Source organism: Schistocerca cancellata, chromosome 4 (genome assembly GCF_023864275.1).
Source record: "Schistocerca cancellata isolate TAMUIC-IGC-003103 chromosome 4, iqSchCanc2.1, whole genome shotgun sequence".
Taxonomy (NCBI): domain Eukaryota; kingdom Metazoa; phylum Arthropoda; class Insecta; order Orthoptera; family Acrididae; genus Schistocerca; species Schistocerca cancellata.
Genome location: NC_064629.1, coordinates 502,075,806 through 502,095,139, shown reverse-complemented (window position 1 = coordinate 502,095,139; position 19,334 = coordinate 502,075,806). Strand labels below are relative to the sequence as shown.

Genomic DNA, 19,334 nt, shown 5'->3' with positions numbered 1-19,334 from the left:
GTACTGAAATGCAGGAGGATCTGCAGTGAATTGACGCATGGTGCAGGGAATGGCAATTGAATCTCAATGCAGACAAGTGTAATGTGCTGCGAATACATTGAAAGAAGGTTTCCTTCATCATTTAGCTACAATATAGCCGGTTAGCAACTGGAAGTCGTTAATTCCATAAATTATCAGGGAGTAGGCATTAGGAGAGATTTAAAATGGAATGACCATATAAAGTTGATCGTCGGTAAAGCAGATGCCAGACTGAGATTCATTGGAAGAATCCTAAGGAAATGCCATCCGAAAACAAAGGAAGTAGGTTACAGTACGCTTGTTCGCCCACTGCTTGAATACTGCTCAGCAGTGTGGGATCCGTACCGGATAGGGTCGATAGAAGAGATAGGGAGGCTCCAACGGAGAGCAGCGCGCTTCGTTACAGGATCATTTAGTAATCGCGAAAGCATTACGGAGATGATAGATAAACTCCAGTGGAAGACGTTGCAGGAGAGACGCTCAGTAGCTCGGTACGGGCTTTTTTTGAAGTTTCGAGAACATACGTTCACCGAGGAGTCAAGCAGTATATTGCTCCCTCGTACGTATATCTCGCGAAGAGACCATGATGATAAAATCAGAAAGGTTAGAGCCCGCAAAGAGGCATACCGACAATCCTTCTTTACACGAACAATACGAGACTGGAATAGAAGGGAGAACCGATAGAGGTACTCAAAGTACCCTCCTCCACACACCGTCAGGTGGCATGTGGAGTATGGATGTAGATGAAGATGTAATATGTTCGGATGCTATCCACAAAGTGATCGAGAGGTTGCTGCACAAGCTCATGCCACTCTGCAGGTGTGAACGTTCTGGGGCCATCCAGTACCTGAGGGAGATTCCTCCGTGGGCTCACTGAGAATCTCGGTTGGTCCTAGGCACGCTCAGTCAGGTGTATGTCAGCAGATACCACAGGACATTCGTTTCGTTTGATTCTTAGCTCCTGAGTGAACACTTTCACGAGGTGAGCGCAGTGTGCTCGAAATTCTCGCCTTCAAGACGAACTTATGGCTGAGTGTTGGCCCTAGGATCGTTTCTCGATACTGCACAGCCTAAAAATACCTCTGCTAGCTATGAGAGGCTCCGACTTACATACATAACACTGGCTTAGTATCTCATTGACACACCTCCCTGCTGAATACATCGGACTGCATGACTTAGACGTGCACTGTTACTCTGTCCACATACCTGTCAGATCATCGTAAATCACGCAAATCGGTGAAGAGAAGCCTGCTTCAAAATCCATGGAAGAGGCGGCCCCAAAAACGACATCGGCACACCATGCACCACTAAAAAAAATTACTTTATCCTTTGTTTAAGGATGTGTTCAATCTTTTTACCATGGACTGAAAGGCACATTTGCAACGCCACTGAAAAGAACGATGAACACATGTAATTACAGTGGATGATATGGTAGAGCGTGCACTGACGATTCGATGACACGTAGGGTATGGCATAGTTGGGGCTTCGTCATTGACTGTACCACTGAACGCTGCCCAAAGAAAGAAATAAAGATGAGTCAAATCGGGTGACCTCGCAGACCATTTGACAACAGAATTTCGTCTTGTCCAACGTCCAGGTAAATTCTCATTCAGTATTTGCATTGCAACAAGGGACGAGTGAGCTGCACAACCGTCGTGTTGCAGCCACGTGACTGTCGAGTATCCAGTGGTACCTCTTCTAGGAGAACCAGCAGAATGTTCTTCAGGAAGTGTCCGTATGAATGTCCATTTAGAACACCTGAGATGAAGTAAGGTCCTACAATGTAATTTCTTATGATCCCGCACCACACGTTTACGCTCCAAGGCCACTGATTTTGCACCAGACGAAGCCAGTGTGGATTTGCGACTGCCCAGTAGCCAAATTTACATTAGTGTATGATAGTTAGTAAACATAGCTTCATCGGTAGAGACCACACATTGGAAAAACGTAGGGTTGTCTCTCAGTTGCTGAAGGGCAAACCAACAAAATTCCGTACGACGTTCGAAATCACGGTCGTCGAGTGCCTGATGTAGTGACAGATGATTGGGATGGGTATTCTGTCGATGTAGGATACGAATGGCACTCGTCTGGCTGATTTCACAGTCCTTGTAATATGTTTCATGCCAATTTGCGGATACATAAGTATTGTAGCCAGAACAGTTTCTTCGTGTTCTATGTCAGTTTCAGTCTTCTTTCTTGTCCTCTTTTTGACGTTCAAGCCGTCTGTCCGCACTAGGGTCTTAATAATTCGTGCTATTGTCCGGCGTTCCGAACATTATCGATCTGGATAGACAGCCCTATACCGCTGCACTGTCTTTACGGCATTTCTTTTGAATTCACAGTATAAAAGTAGTCTATTCAACTTCTCCTCATTGCTGCACATGTCTGCACGAAACGAATATTGAAGCAGAAATGAGCGGTCTGCAGTTGCAGAGAAGGACCCAGGCACGAGAGCTCTGCTTGCTGTGTTTGCACCGCTAATGCCGATTCCGGCCACTGTGCTCTCACATTTTAAGACATTTCAAAAAAAAATTTATGAGATGTTTCAACGTCACCATTAATCAGCGTAATTGTCTTCTCAAGAGCTATCGAATGCAGTTATAAAAATTATACGGTTTCATTTTTTGAAAAGAAAGAAAGTACTTGTTTCAATATCTCCGTTGCCACAAGCACTAAAAACTTTAACCAAACAAAACTATACGTGCCCCTGGACGCCCTAACATTTTCCGAAAACCGTGTTTCGATAAGTGTAACCGTTAACGAAATAGAAGAGGCGTTATGTCTTACGTGACTTACTCTGTACATGCAGACATGAAGAATAAAGATATAGAATTTTAATAACGTTTAATTTACTTCAAACGCTTTAAGAATTTTCACCAAAAAAATTCGGAGACATTCCTTTTCAGCACGCCCGAGTATGATAATCGTTTGAATCACAACTAATTACTACTGTTCTTTCATAAAGTGAATGTAGGGAAGTGGAATATATTAATTTACGTATTCTTACATGTGACACGGATGTGGTAGGCTTCTGAACATTACTTCTTATTTAGAATGATACCTACTCTGTCATCACTACAAGCTCTCAACGCGTATAATGGGCACTCAGAAACATACTGTAAGCGAAAATGATTGCCGTATGACACTGTCACTACGTCGTAATGGATGGGAAGCAGCTGGAAAGCGATATAATTAGGACAGCTCAAAATTTTAACAATTACAAGTTGTCAATAACAGGCGATTATAGAGAATTATGTTCGAAAGAGCCTATCATTAATTCCATAACAAAAGCTGGTTGTATCCGGAAAGCCGACCACACACTCCCTCGTTTAATCGTGGTTGTCAGACTGGAGGCCGAAAAGCAGTTTCGTGTTATTCGCTTCCAATTAAATGAAGAGAGAGCTTTTTGCTACTACTGGAGATTGTAAAACAATGGCTTTCGCTGATTTTCTATCGCAATATTATATATGCGAACGTATTGCAGAGGTGTATTGTCTATACGTTACTCGAAGACGACATATTTCGTTTGCGTATACTAACGATAAATTTTTGGACTCTGAAGAAGTCTTACATGTAAATCGGTAACCGCAATCTGATTTAACAGGCAATCAAATTCTAAGTAATTTATTGTCTGAATGGATGTGTGGTACGAGATTGAAAATTGATAGGGAAAACTGTCCCTGTGTGTCAGCCATAAGCATAAACTGTGACCCACGATAAGCAATTTACGACAGCTGTCTGTGCACGATTAGTAACAGCTTGGGTCCTATTATGTTCGGTGGTGTAGCAAGTTGCTCGGATTCAGTGTATATTATGTTGTCAAGTATTGCTACTGTAATTTCGCGCACCAAAATGAAAAGGAGCTCGTGAATTGTGACGAGCTATGGATCGGCATAGTTTTCGAGCTACAAGTTATCAAGAATATCTTAGCGGTTGATAGCTGGTTAAATATATCAAAGATCACAGAGAAAACTGAATCTATAGACTACCCAGCATCCGGAGCACCCTGGTACAACATATATGTGCAGATAGATAAAAATTAGGCGTTGTGCATTAGCACGCAGAAATGTGTTTATAAAATAAGGATTTCCTTTAGTTCTGTAAACACTGAAGACAGGCCCATGTGTTTGATTTGTCATGAATACTTACCGAATGAAAGTTTGAAGATGTCAAAATTAAAATGACATTAGCGTAAAAAACATGCTCCCTGTTCCAGTAAACCTGTAAAGCCTTTTGACCAGCCACTGGAGCCATGAAAAGTCGAAAAGAAATCTATCGAATCCCACACGCTGGTAGATAACAACCGCTTAGGAGCGTTCTACAAGGCTTCTAGCACAATCACGAAGTACAATAAACAATGTACTACTAGTGAATATGAGGTGTTACCACCGGCGGAATCTAATTATTATGAGTTACAAGTTCGTATAAGATTTTAAACTCTTCAATTGTCAAATCATAAAATAGGTAGACTTATTTTGGGAATCAGCAGTTACCAATGTGAGAAACGTGTTTCAAGAATTAAAGGGTGTTCGAAGTTTGCAGCCAGATTCCATCATATTGTATTTCTTCTTCTGTCGATATTTCAGCTGACAGCCTTACCACCACTTTGCAGTTAGATTTCATCCTCTTTGCGGTGTTCATCCTAGACGGTATTATTTCTTCCTCCGATATTTCGCTTATTGTTTTACGCCTGTTCACACATCACATCTTCTGAGCGTGTAAGCAGCCTTCTCTCTTAGTGTGCAGTGTGTATCATTTAACTCGCAATAAGTGCGATACCATCCCTTGATCTGATTCGTGAAAATCCAGAGAGACCTTCTGGAACTTTGAACTAGAACCGTAGTCTTAACAATCTTACGTACAGCATATGAAAGTATTGATGACCAGTCCATGTCGTAATTACATTTTGATTCGCTGTACGAGAGTTCAAAATGAAAACATGATGAGTTTAAGGTCCCATTAATGCTGCAGTTATGTTTATACATGTAATACTTCGAAAAAATATAGAACTCTGAAAGCGATTGAATCATTTATAGTAGCGCTGTGCATGTGGGTTCTGTTTATGACGACCAATTACTGCGAACCAAAAATGATAAACGGTAGTCTGTATACGATATTACTTTTCCATAACGTTCAACACTTTTCGTGTTTGTAGATCTAGTAATCTAGATTTACATGAAGTTTCTTTGTGTTCTCATTCTTTCCTGACGACTTATCGAGACGCCAGTTGCCTACACTCTCGGTATTAGTATTAACTATCGTTTATTTCGAATTTGTATTCTCAAATCTTAATAAATTACCAGCACGAGGACGTGTTTTCTTCTGCTCTTCTGGTTAGTCACTCATCCATTTACTGAACAAGTTACTGTTGTTACTCACCGTTCTCTTGTTTCTGGTGTGTGAAGAGGAAGGGGAATAGTGTGATATTCTATATACGCTCACACTTTGTTGGTATACTTACTTTCAATATATGTGCTAGGATAGTTTTCTAAGTAAAGCCATGACCTGCTCCTCACCAGATTTACCTATTAATCAGCCCCTCATGGTTCTACTGCCAACGGGAAGTCTGAACGTAAGTGAACAGCTGTTTATTATTCACTGAATTAGTGTTTGACCAGTTAACAGACAACTGAATGTGGGTAGCTGACTGATTGTGATTTACTATCAAATATTGTATATTTCCAAGAAATGAGTGATTGCAGACTTTTGGTGAATATACAGACCTATTCTGGAATCATAAACCCTTCCACAAAGTTGACACACACAATTTATTGCCACTAGTTGTGGGTAATGTCTTATGTGCTGCTTTATGCCTCCGTCGTAAATACACAATGTATTCAATGTCAGCTTGGGTAAGTCGTAGCCAATCATGTCCTCTGTCTATCCCAGTTTTAAGTCTTCATGAATCATTATTTTATGTTACATTTCAGTTCATCTTCTTACCTTACTTTAACCGATTTCGGTACCTTTACTTTTGACCAAAGTACATAATTTACTTTGGCAGGCTGGCAACAGAGAATAATGCAATGTGGTCTCCTCATATAACTAAATGTTGAATAATGCTTGAATGCAAACAGTGTCAGTTTGATAGAAGATACTGATAGTGACACACCTGTAATTTTAGTCTAAGTAGTCTTCCATGGTCGCCTTATAACATTTTTCATGGGAAACTACGAGACTCCAGCAAGTGGTCCATATTACACAACGACAAATTAGACTAGGAAAATGATGTATCGTTCATGAAATGAGGTCTTGATTTTTCAAGAGCCTTTTTGCATGCAAATGAAAGCTATACTGAATGATTTTGAAAGCTCTAGTAGTTCTGCATCAATTACTGTATTTTCCGGTAGTTGACTACTAAGTTAGGGAAATAATTTTGCTACCCATTGCACAACTCCTTTGATCGTGACGCCTGGAAGTATTCCATGAGCGTTACGAACATTTCTTCTCTCCTACTCGTTTTGAGTAAGATTTATAATTGAAAGTGTTCATGATGGTCAATAGTTCGTCCTCTGAGCTGGATGTACCTTACTAAAGCTCAACGATGATCTTTGTAAATACTTTAATTCTGATTCGCTTTCTGGTCTGACTCAAGAGTCCTCAGTCTGCTGTATATTAAACTTCTACAAGTGATAGAGTGTTGTGGTGCTGGATGTAAGGGACTTCATATGAATATTGAGATAAAAAGGTAGCAATGTTGCATTCCTGTTTCCCCGCCTTTGAGATTTCGAGAGGCTACCTTATTCCCTTGTTAAGGATGATATGCCTTATATTTTCAGGCAGAATACGAAAGATATGAACTCATTTCACAGAATAGCCAACTAACTGGATGTTACGGCAAAGGGCACTCCTCTTTTATGTATCTAAAGCCTTGACAAAATATGTAAAAGTGATATTTAATTAAACTGTTTGTTCGTTTGAGGTTCCTTGTCTTTGTCTATAACTGAAGATCATTATCATCGACTAAGTCTAAAGCAATACTTTGTTTTAGGTAAGTTTTTTTGTCAATTATAGCAAGTCTTTACGTAGAATTTTGGCACGAGTTTTGGCTAGTGTTTTATCAGTGGCCGTATTGCAGGGATATTCCATGACAGTTGTCACATTGAGGTCTAACCTATGTGAATGTATTATCCCAATGACAGGCATCCCCCAGCGAATAGTTCAAATTAAGAAGTCTAAGCCAGAGTTAGACTTCATCACTCATCACTTCTTCCGAACGAGTCAGCTGCCTTTTCTGTTAGCGGGCAATGTGTACTGTTTCAATCGCAATAAGAGTGATGCCATCGCTTGATCTGACTGGTGAAAATCCAAAGAAACATTACTTACAAGTCAGTTGGCGATATTCTGGACTTTTGGATTGGAACAATAGTCTTAACAACTTACGTACACAACATGAAAGCACAGATCACCAATCGATGTCGTCATTATATTTTGATTGACTGTACAGGGTTTCACAGTGGTTAAAACGGGTTTCGTGTAGGGAGGAACGGGGCTTAACTTCTAGTTGAGCCATTTTTCTAAAGTTTCCTTAAATTAAGAGAAGCTTAGAGTGATTTCTTGAACAACACCTCAGCCAGCGTCCTTACCCACTATTTTATAGCTGTGTTAATACTCTGGTGCCAACGGCCTTGCCGCAGTGGTAACACCGGTTCCCGTCAGATCACCGAAGTTAAGCGCTGCCGGGCTCGTCTAGCACTTGGATGGGTGACCATCCGGTCTGCCGAGTGCTGTTGGCAAGCGGGGTGCACTCAGCCCTTGTGAGACAAACTGAGGAGCTACTAGATTGAGAAGTAGCGGCTCCGGTCTCGGAAACTGATATACGACCGGGAGAGCGGTGAGCTGACTACATGCCCCTCCACATCCACATCCAGTGACGCCTATGGGCTGAGGATGACACGGCGGCCGGTCGGTACCATTGGGCCGGGAGGAGTTAATACCTTAACCCGAACGAGTGCGCTGTCTATATACAGTGAAATTTTCCTTCTTTCTTGTTCTCATTTGTTAGGTTGAATCTGTACTCTGGATACACAATAAAAAGCAGTTTAGTGGAGGGCATTACTGAGCACTGAACTAGCTGTGACTAAGCCTAGTATAGGAAAAACAGTTGAAACCCTCGCTGGCGATCATGATTTCAAGTTCGTGTATTTTTCATGAAACGCTCTAGGTGAGCTTATTCGTTCTCAGTTTCTGTTAAAATAGTAACGCAATTTATCGCCTCTAACAATATTGCACTCAACAGGACTTTTATTTCTGAAAATAGGGGATATCCAACGGGATATAAGTGAATATTTAGCCTAACGAAGTCTACTATGAGGAGTAATTTGAAATATGTATACTGAAACCAGTGTAATTGGATAATATCAGTTATTTTTCTGGGAATGTGCGCTCATCATTCACCATAAATAAGTCCCATTGAACCTCTTTGGATTAAAGTATTTAGATAAGAATAATTCGTCATATTTTTATAATCTAGATGGAGGGTAAAAATCGTAGAGGGAGACCAAGAGATGAATACACTAAACAGATTCAGACGGATGTAGGTTGCAGTAAGTACTGGGAGATGAAGAAGCTTGCACAGGATAGAGTAGCATGGAGAGCTGCATCAAACCAGTCTCTGGACTGAAGACCACAACAGCAACAACAGATGACCATTCGAATTAGAACAACCCCTTCTTACCCGGCTACAGCTTTTCTTGTTATATTCTGTGTACATCACATCGTTTGTTTCCAAAACGTAGCTACCATATGTTGTATAGCGTAGCGTCTTCGGAACTGTTTGAAATTTTCTGTGTACATCACACTGTTTATGTACAAAACTTAGTGCTCACGTGCTGTATTAAGTACCGTCTTCTGAACTGTTGGAAATCTATAAAGTTGCATGAATTTCGTAAGTCAATAAGTTTCGAGCATTGTAGAATTTGTGTAAATTCACAAAAAGTATTTCAATACGTCAACCACACATTCCTCCTATGTTACTCTCTCCGCAGCATAAAATGTTATTCATAAGAATGACGCTCCCGCAGTACTGACTACCTATCGAGTTATTTAGTAATCTCAGTCATTCGAGAATTCATGAAAAAGGATAAACGAAATATATCAATTAGCAATTATCTGACAGTATTTATGTTTGTGATTTTGCAAACGACGAATATTCATCGATTTTTAGTTGCGTTAAAACACTTCGTTTGGCGTGTCGTCTAAGAAGAATGATGGTGATAAGAAATTTATTGTTGCAAAATCTAAATGTGATTTTGCAGTGTCTGCTACGACCTCAACGCTGCAGCTGCTTGCTGTTCGAAACGCTCTGTGTTATTTTAGATTAGTCGCAGTATGTGTCACAGTATTTTCTGACAATACCTATTCAATTTCTTAAAAATATTTTAGTAAGCAGTTTACGTTCCTATCGAGTTTTGCGCGAGAATCGCTTTAGTTTAATGTGTCCATAGCGCTCACATTTTAATATTTACCTCCGTCTGCAATCTAAAATGAAAAATATTGTGTTTCAAAGAGTGCTGAAATAGAAAACAGTTGCGAATGAAGTAGAATTTCTGTTTCAATATTCGTTGTAAAACTGATGAAAAGGGTTAATGGAAATAATTCATTCACTCCTGCCTGCGTTATACAAGATAAAAAATAAAAGCGTTACAATGGGGATATTAGTTTTATCCGATAGTCGCAATCTCTAGAACCGTTTAACACAGCTCTAGTGTGAGTGGCATTTTCGTGTGCAGCTCTTCAAAAGATAAGTACAATTTTCTGTCAGGTGCTCAGTACTTATTTGTGTATATCATCTGCTTAATGGCGCGTTATCGGTTTTCTGTTGCTGTAAAATTAGTATTATTTGTGATATGTGGTTGTTGACATATGTTAATCAGTTTGCGAGTAACGTGTGATTTTTTTCACTAAACTTATTGTAATAGGGAGACTAATAAAGTAACTGATGTGGCTTCTCCATGGATCTGTATGTCGTGCAGCGGGTTAAGAGAATCGTGAAAAATGAAGAAAGTTTAGTACCCTTTGGGTGCAATTGGAAATAGTGTGTTTTGAATTTTTCAGGTTCATCGGGGAGAGAAAAGACAGGAAGGAGATTAGCCAGAACATTATGACCATGTATGTAATAGCAGGTATGTCCACCCTTGGCATGGACAACTGCGGCGACGAGTCGTGATATGGAAGCAATGAGACCCTGGTAGGTCGCTGGAGGGAGTTGACCTCTACAACTGCACACACACACAAGTCAACTAATTCCAGGAAATTCAGGAGAGGGTGGTGATGAGCTCTGACGCCACTTTCAATCACATCCATTATGTATTCGATCGGGTTCAGATCTTGTGAGTTGAGGGGGGGGGGGGGGAGGCAGCACATCAATTGGAAGTCCCCACTATGTTCTTCGAACCACTCCATCACACACCTGGCCTTGTGATACGGCGCATTATTTTGCATAAAAATTCCACTGCCGTCGGGAAACATGGTCAGCTTGAAGAGGTGCACATGGTCTACAACCAGTGTACGATACACCTTGGCCATCATGGTGCATTGCCCGAGCTCCACTGGACTCATGGATGCCCACTTGAACGTTCCCCAGAGCATGATGGAGCCGCCTCCAGCTTGTCTCCATCCGACAGAACAGGTGTTAGGGAGCACTCCCCTTGGAAGATTCGCGCCCTCCCATCGGCATGATGAAGAAGGTATCGGGATTCACCAGACCATGCAAACGCTCTGCCACTGCGCCAATGTCCAGTTCGATAGTCACGTGCCCATTTCAGTTGCAGTTCCCGATGTCGTTACCTTAACATTGGCACATGCATGTGTCGTCGGCTGCGGAGGCCCATCGTTCGGAGTGTTCGGCGCATTGTGTGCACTTTAATGAGGCATGTTCGCTCATCCCACGTGATTTCACATTGGTTACGCCATGTGTTGAAGACACTCACAACAGCACTCCCAGATCAGCAGACAAAAACAGACAGAGTGCCTTTCCCATTCTACACATGGACAGCACGCTCGCTGATACTATCTGCACCGTGCGTGTGTCTGATTAGCAGCCATTCCTTGCCAGGTGGTGGTCATAATGTTCTGGTTGATCAGTGTACAAACCGAAAGGGAAAAAATAGAGATAATGTATGGCATTCTGGTTAGCAGCGAGTTTTCTTTATTGCTTGACATAAAAATGCATGAGCTATAGTTAGCTTCAGAGCAAAGTAAGATGCAACGGACTCATAGCTACGTTACCAAGGCTAGGATGAAATGTTCAAACACATATCTCAAAATTTTATCTTAAAAAATCAGTAATGTGCCTGAACAGCGTTCATCATCATTTGGTTGTACCGACTGCATAGTAATCGAGTAACATAGACGCAAAAAAGTCGCAACTCCTAGAAGGACTAGTGCGACATAAAGTAAAGATGCTAGTCGTGTTTCTAAATCTGAAAGATGATGTCTATTCAAATTTTGGGCAAATCGTGTAAGAGTGTAGCTACTAGAGCCACTATGATAATGCAAACCGATGATGCTTATCAGTTTTTCTTTAAATACACGCTGTAACGGTCGTGAGAGGTAGCTAACTTTCCGATTGGAACTGATGAGTTAATGTTAACCAAGAATGCCTTTACGGCGACGAAGACACCATTATCAACGCCTCACTCAGTTTGAACAAGGTCTGTAATAGACCTACGAGAAGCTGGATGTTCCTTCTGCAATTTTTCAGAGAGACTTCGCAGGCGTGTTACCACTGTGCATTTCTGCTGGCAGCGCTGGTCTCGGAAATATGCGCTCGCAAGAAGACCGGCCGCCTGATGACCACATCGCACTACCGAGATGGAAGACCATCATGTTCCGCTTATACCTCTGGGGCATCGTACTGCATCTGCAGCAGAAATCTGAGCAGCTGTTGGGACCATAGTGATGCAACGAACTGTTACAAATCGGTTACTTCAAGGACAGCTCCAAGCCAGTTGCTCTGTAGCGTGCATTCCACTGACCGCAAACCACAGCCATTTCCGAAACAATCGTTGTCAAGCGAGAGCTCATTGGAGGGCAGGGTGGAGGTCTGTTGTGTTTTCTGATGAAATCTGGTTGTGCCTCGGTGCCAGTGATGTCCGTGTGTTGGTTAGGAGGAGGACAGTTGAAGGCCTGCTGCTAACCTGTCTGCGTGCTAGACACACTGAATCTACTATTGGAGTTATGGTCTGTGGTGAGATTTCGTACGACAGCTGTGTTTTTCAGGAGTTGTATGTTACTTTGAAATCTCTGGATTAAAGCTGATGGCTTTGCATTCGTACAATGATTGCAAGTGTCATTCACTGGGTAATAGCGCTAACGCTAGTAGTGGTGCGTCGGACACGATAACAAAATAGGTATATGCCGAAGGCAAAGAAAAAACAAGTTAGAAGAGGTGAGAAGTAGAGAAACCCTTGCAAAGTGAAATATGTGTACTTTAATCAGTGGCACAGAAGCAGTGTTAATCCGGTCAGTGGTGGCACTGTCATGCACCAGATATTTTAATTAGGTGGCTGAGGAATGCGGTGTCTTTTCATGCGGCGCGGGAAATGAGGAACCCCGGAAGAGGGGCGAATGCAACTCATTTATTTCATCATGCGGAGGCCGTCGCGGTGCTTTGCAGAGACACTCGCCTAAGGGAAAAAAGGAATCTCTCCCATTCAGCACTGCGCTTCCCTCAGAAAGAGGCTGTTATGGAACTGCGAATATTCGCGTGCTGCCCCCTGTTACAAATTTTAACGAGCTGTTCTTAGAATGTGCATGTGTATCAGCGATTCTGCAGAGGTTTTGCCCTCGTAGAAACTGGTTATGTGAAGAAATGGGGAACAAAAACTGTCGGCTGTCCCCAGTAATTTTCGCAGATGACTGGAGCTGTGTTAAAAGGTTCTACAGTATATCTTGCAACTATCGGATAAAGCAAAGGACCCCACAGTAAGGTTTTATTTCTGTTATCTTGTACAAGACAGGCAAGGGTGATGAATGACTCCTGTAAGTTATTTTTATCAGTTTTTCAACGAATTTCCAATTGAACTTCAAGACACGACTGGTTTTCTCTTTCAACTTTCTTTAAACCACTATATTTTCATTTTAGATTGGCAGTGACAGTACAAAACACTGGCCACAAAGTGAAAAAAATCTATAAAACAGAAACTACAGGGGTGTTGGCAGTATGTAAGTTACGTGTAACACTATTTCGGTTACCTAAAATTAAAATATAGAACGATAGTAAAGTTTTTAGGAAAGTCATTCGGAATCGTTTACGAAGTACTCTTAAGAGGGTACAAAAACTGCCAGAATGAAACGCTTTTAAAATTGAAATGTTACCGTTTTCTGTTAGACTTCTCGATGTAGATCCAAGCAGTTGCGCCATATCGAAAACAAAAGTAATTTAGTATTTACGGTCGACGATTTACATCATAACTCTGTACTGGGAGAGGCTCAGCGGATGAGCCGATGGTTAATTTCGCCGTACGAAGGTGTGGGATACTTATTCCACACCTGCTATGAATTGTCGGTATTCTATATAAGCAAGTAAAAGACGATTGCTATCAGTCCAGCGAAGCCTGTGCATTTTATGTCCTAAGGTTCAGGCCTCCTACACAAGAATACTGAGAAGAAGGGAAAATATTTGATTTCGGAAAGATAAATTCTCTCAGTTATACTGAATACATTTAAAGAGGCACATGAAGGACGTAAACCGTAAAACGGAGGTTTAATTTGCGGAAGTAAGTGTGCTGGCACACTAGCCAGAAGGAACTTAAGTCCAAAGACAGGGTTGATGCACAATGAGGGAAACGAGAGATTCATTCTGTTACTGACTTAAAGATTTACACTACGCATTCCGAATATGGACACGCTTTCTGGGCCAGTTACTTCAAAAGGGGTGCGTCTGTTTAAGATTTCTGCAACGGCCTTTGAATATTTATGACAGACATGCGTTTGGAGAAGTGTATCAAGTTAAAGATTTAGATATACAGTCTCTGATCAATGGTATCCGAATATCTATAAGCTGATATTGATACGAAATGTATACATTGTTCTTTATGACGACCTGCATTTCAATCAGGTGACTGACAGTCAGCTTGTGATGTTGGACGCTGGGGTCTGAAGACATCCGCCAAACCCAGACCTTCCCATCGGGTTGCCATGTGGTACAGGGTGATTCATCGCTCCAAATTTATCACTCCACAGTGTCCTCTACCTCCTTTTATAATGGAGATTTCACCATGCATGACATCTACTTTTCAATTCTGCTTTACCTATTGGTGTCCACATTCTTTTGGTCAGATAATTTAGTTACCGACAATGCAAACAATAACAGATGTGTTTTCTGTTGTTGTCTTCAAAACGTACCAGCACCAACAATGCCATCGAAGCCATCGCAATGCTGCCTTTCTGTAATAAAAAAAAATGGTTCAAATGGCTCTTAGCACTATGGGAGTTAACTTCTGAGGTCATCAGTCCCCTAGAAATTAGAACTACTTAAACCTAACTAACCTAAGGACATCACACACATCCATGCCCGAGGCAGGATTCGAACCTGCGACCGTAGCGGTCGCGCGGTTCCAGACTGTAGCGCCTAGAACCGCTCGGCTACTCCGGCCGGCCTTTCTGTAATCGAATGATATTGTAATTATACTACACTACAGCGCAAACTAGAGTCGTATTCTGGAGAAACAAGGTTCAAGTCCCCAACCAGCCACCCAGATTAAGATTTTCCGCGGATTCTCCACATCAGTTTAGACGAATATTGAAATTGGTTCTTCATAAAGGCAATGGTCCCTCCTCTTCGCTTCTAATGAGCTTGATATTTACGATTCACTGAACTCAACCTGCCCTTTACGTTCTTGTCAATAATATTACCAGTGATACTACTTGCTTCAACAGTTCTAAAATAACGCGCAAATTCTGTTCATAAATGTGCCAGATATACCAAATATTACTAGTGTACGTCCATTTTCCAGTGAATTTTATGAATTAAATTAAAAATAATTTCTTGTATTTAGGGACGAATGAGGTTAATATTATTGAATGATCTTAAAACGGTTCGTCAGTGCCAACGGCCTGAAAATTGGAATGAAGAATTAGAGTTCAATGTTAAGTCAACGTTGAGTTCCTAAGCGAAAAAATATTGGCCAACATTCTGAAGGTATTCAATTTCTCCTCTACTGGTGACGGAAGGGAAACAAAACCACAGTGGCAGTTATATATGGTGTTGTATTCATCACAATATTATGATACCCAACATCATAGGTAGCAGGTAGCGAATTTCCAGCTAGTTGCTGTGCAAGGAGGCAGGCCGGCATGATTCGCTACTTTATGTAAACGCAAGTCTCTAAAAGTTACATAAGATGGGCAATACAATATGAGTCAAATAATAAATATTTATTAAGTTTATGTACAAAATTAATACTTAGCTTTGAGACATTGACAGAAGCATGGCCCGGTATTCGAAGTCCAACACGCTAACTAGCCTAACATTTGGAAGATAACTATCAAATCTAAAACTGTTTAGCACTGATGCTGTATTTCACAGTACATTGGAGAAGAGAAAAGTAGTTCCGGATTTTATCGCTTCCTGTGGCAGCTGATATCACCAGCGGTGAATGAATCTGACGCTTTGACAGTCTTGTAGCGGAGGCAGAAATTGGTCCAGCTGGGCGTAAATAGATTGGAGCTCTGCGTGGTACCGTGACTGAAGTGTGTAGATGATGTCGCAGTCTGGTGCATATCGTTTTGTACCATTGACTAAGCACACAGCATGTAGTAACAAGGCATTGTCCAACGGTCACCATCTCTTTGCTAATTTGGCCTTCGTTTCTATCTTCAAAAGAAAGGACACATTAACGGATGTAACCTAGCGATGTTTACAGTTTTCAGTGAAACTATTGGTAGACTTCTCAACTGTTACCTTTTAGCTAAGCAAACGCTTCTAGTGATTTCTTATCGTATTGCTTATGATTGCCATTAAACTGTACTGAGTATGTTGTGGTATTACAAGCGTGTCTCCACTATAGCTTATTTTTTGTAATTTTCATTTCCTTGGCTAATTTGAGAAATTTTTAATAATTCATTGGGTCTTTCTGGCATCTTTCTGTCCTGATTTCACAACGTACATCCAAGTCGGTTCGTTATCCTGAGGATACAAAACAGAAAGACGGCGGCACAATGGCTACTCCTTCGATGCGCCACATTGATAGTTGTGAGCTGTGGTACGACTCGTTATATTCTGTGTGCATGCAGAAAATATGTATGTATCCGAGGTGGTGTAGGTGAGCTTCGTATAGCTAAGGATAATATGACAGTCTTGTGCATGTTGTGTGGGTAGTAATAATGTGTTATTTTGTTCATACTTCAGCCATAAAATCAGTAGCCCTTGATCATTGAGTGTAACGTTATTATGACTCGCTCGAACTGCCTCAATCACATGTACCATCGGAATGAACTTTGTGGTATTTTGTTCTTGTTATCGACGCTGAAAAATGTTTCACACTTACGTTTAACTTTTTGTCCTATCTGAGTGTACGTCAATAACCCAATTTTCGGTGTTCCTTGTCGTCTCTGACATATCTGTGATAGTGCCCACTGCAGTGTGAAAATAGTAGCCCAGAAACAGGACCAAACATTTCAGAATGATTTACGATAACCTTACGGCCATACTGAGAAGTTTGTGCTAATTCATGTTAAGAAATTCAAAAGAGAAACGTCATGCAGATCATGGCTCTTCGCTATAGAATATCACATTCAATGGTAGAAACTGTAGTCCGCGTCCGCAATATTCAGTGTAAACTAAGAAAATAATGACAGTACCCAAGTTCAGTCTATACTGGAAGCTCTTTCTAGCGTTCAATGTTTGTTAAATTGTTAAAGTATTTTGTTTCCAAAATAAAGATTCCACTGCGCGGCGGGTTGTACCCTGATTTGAAATCTCATGGCAAATTAAAAATGTGTGCTCTACATCTACATCTACATCCATACTCCGCAAGCCACCTGACGGTGTGTGGCGGAGGGTACCTTGAATACCTCTATCGGTTTTCCCTTCTATTCCAGTCTCGTATTGTTCGTGGAAAGAAGGATTGTCGGTATGCCTCTGTGTGGGCTCTAATCTCTCTGATTTTATCCCCATGGTCTCTTCGCGAGATTTACGTAGGAGGGAGCAATATACTGCTTGACTCTTCGGTGAAGGTATGTTCTCGAAACTTTGGCAAAAGCCCGTACCGAGCTACTGAGCGTCTCTCCTGCAGAGTCTTACACTGGAGTTTATCTATCATCTCCGTAACGCTTTCGCGATTACTAAATGATCCTGTAACGAAGTGCGCTGCTCTCCGTTGGATCTTCTCTATATCTTCTATCAACCCTATCTGGTACGGATCCCACACTGCTGAGCAGTATTCAAGCAGTGGGAGAACAAGCGTACTGTAACCTACTTCCTTTGTTTTCGGATTGCATTTCCTTAGGATTCTTCCAATGAATCTCAGTCTGGCATCTGCTTTACCGACGATCAACATTATATGGTCATTCCATTTTAAATCACTCCTAATGCGTACTCCCAGATAATTTATGGTATTAACTGCTTCCAGTTGCTGACCTGCTATTTTGTAGCTAAATGATAAAGGATCTATCTTTCTGTGTATTCGCAGCACATTACACTTGTCTACATTGAGATTCAATTGCCATTCCCTGCACCATGCGTCAATTCGCTGCAGATCCTCCTGCATTTCAGTACAATTTTCCATTGTTACAACCTCTCGATACACCACAGCATCATCTGCAAAAAGCCTCAGTGAACTTCCGATGTCATCCACCAGGTCATTTATGTATATTGTGAATAGCAACGGTCCTATGACACTCCCCTGCGGCACACCCGAAATCACTCTCACTTCGGAAGACTTCTCTCCATTGAGAACGACATGCTGCGTCCTGTTATCTAGGAACTCCTCAATCCAATCACACAATTGGTCTGATAGTCCATATGCTCTTACTTTGTTCATTAAACGACTGTGGGTAACTGTATCGAACGCCTTGCTGAAGTCAAGAAACACGGCATCTACCTGGGAACCCGTGTCTATGGCCCTCGTGGACGAATAGCGCGAGCTGGGTTTCACATGTCCGTCTTTTTCGAAACCCATGCTGATTCCTACAGAGTAGATTTCTAGTCTCCAGAAAAGTCATTATACTCGAACACAATACGTGTTCCAAAATTCTAAAACTGATCGACGTTAGAGATATAGGTCTATAGTTCTGCACATCTGTTCGACGTCCCTTCTTGAAAACGGGGATGACCTGTGCCCTTTTCCAATCCTTTGGAACGCTACGCTCTTCTAGAGACCTACGGTACACCGCTGCAAGAAGGGGGCCAAGTTCATTCGCGTACTCTGTGTAAAATTGAACTGGTATCCCATCAGGTCCAGAGGCCTTTCCTCTTTTGAGCGATTTTAATTGTTTCTCTATCCCTCTGTCGTCTATTTCGATACCTACCATTTTGTCATCTGTGCGACAATCTAGAGAAGGAACTACAGTGCAATCTTCCTCTGTGAAACAACTTTGGAAAAAGACATTTAGTATTTCGGCCTTTAATCTGTCATCCTCTGTTTCAGTACCATTTTGGTCACAGAGTGTCTGGACATTTTGTTTTGATCCACCTACCGCTTTGACATAAGTCCAAAATTTCTTAGGATTTTCTGCCAAGTCAGTACACAGACCTTTACTTTCGAATTCATTGAACGCCTCTCGCATAGCCCTCCTCACACTACATTTCGCTTCGCGTAATTTTTGTTCGTCTGCAAGGCTTTGGCTATGTTTATGTTTGCTGTGAAGTTCCCTTTGCTTCCGCAGCAGTTTTCTAACTCGGTTGTTGTACCACGGTGGCTCTTTTCCATGTCTTACGATCTTGCTTGGCACATACTCATCTAACGCATAATGTACGACGGTTGGAACTCGAAATCGGAACCTGTAAATTCGAGAGCAAAAGCTTTTATCGAATGAGCATCCTGACACGAATTATACATTTTTTCCAGAACAGAGAGTCGAGAAGTGAAGGGGAACGTTCATGAAATCTTGAAAGTGAGAGAGAGGTACTGTCAGAAATAAATCTTAACGAAGGAGCTGTGAGTCGTGCTGGATAGCGCACCCGGAAAAAGAACGTAGTCTGGAAAAGGCAAGGTTTCGAATTCGAGTCCTGGTTCGGCATACAGTTTAAATTTGCTAGAAACGTTCATATATTAGGTTCTTCTCGTAAATGTGCTTCGGAGGCAGTGACTCGTTCAAATGGTTCAAATGGCTCTGAGCACTATGGGACTGAACATCTTAGGTCATAAGTC

General features: G+C 41.5%; 1 protein-coding gene and 1 pseudogene across 2 annotated transcripts in view; one reads left to right on the top strand and one right to left on the bottom strand.

The window, feature by feature from the left end:
• Positions 1-19,334, bottom strand: part of LOC126183723 (thrombospondin type-1 domain-containing protein 7A-like) — a 1,149,604-nt gene that overhangs the window by 628,604 nt on the left and 501,666 nt on the right. The gene's annotated exons all lie outside the window — the stretch shown is intronic.
• On the top strand, positions 7,637-7,754 carry LOC126185478 (5S ribosomal RNA; annotated as a pseudogene).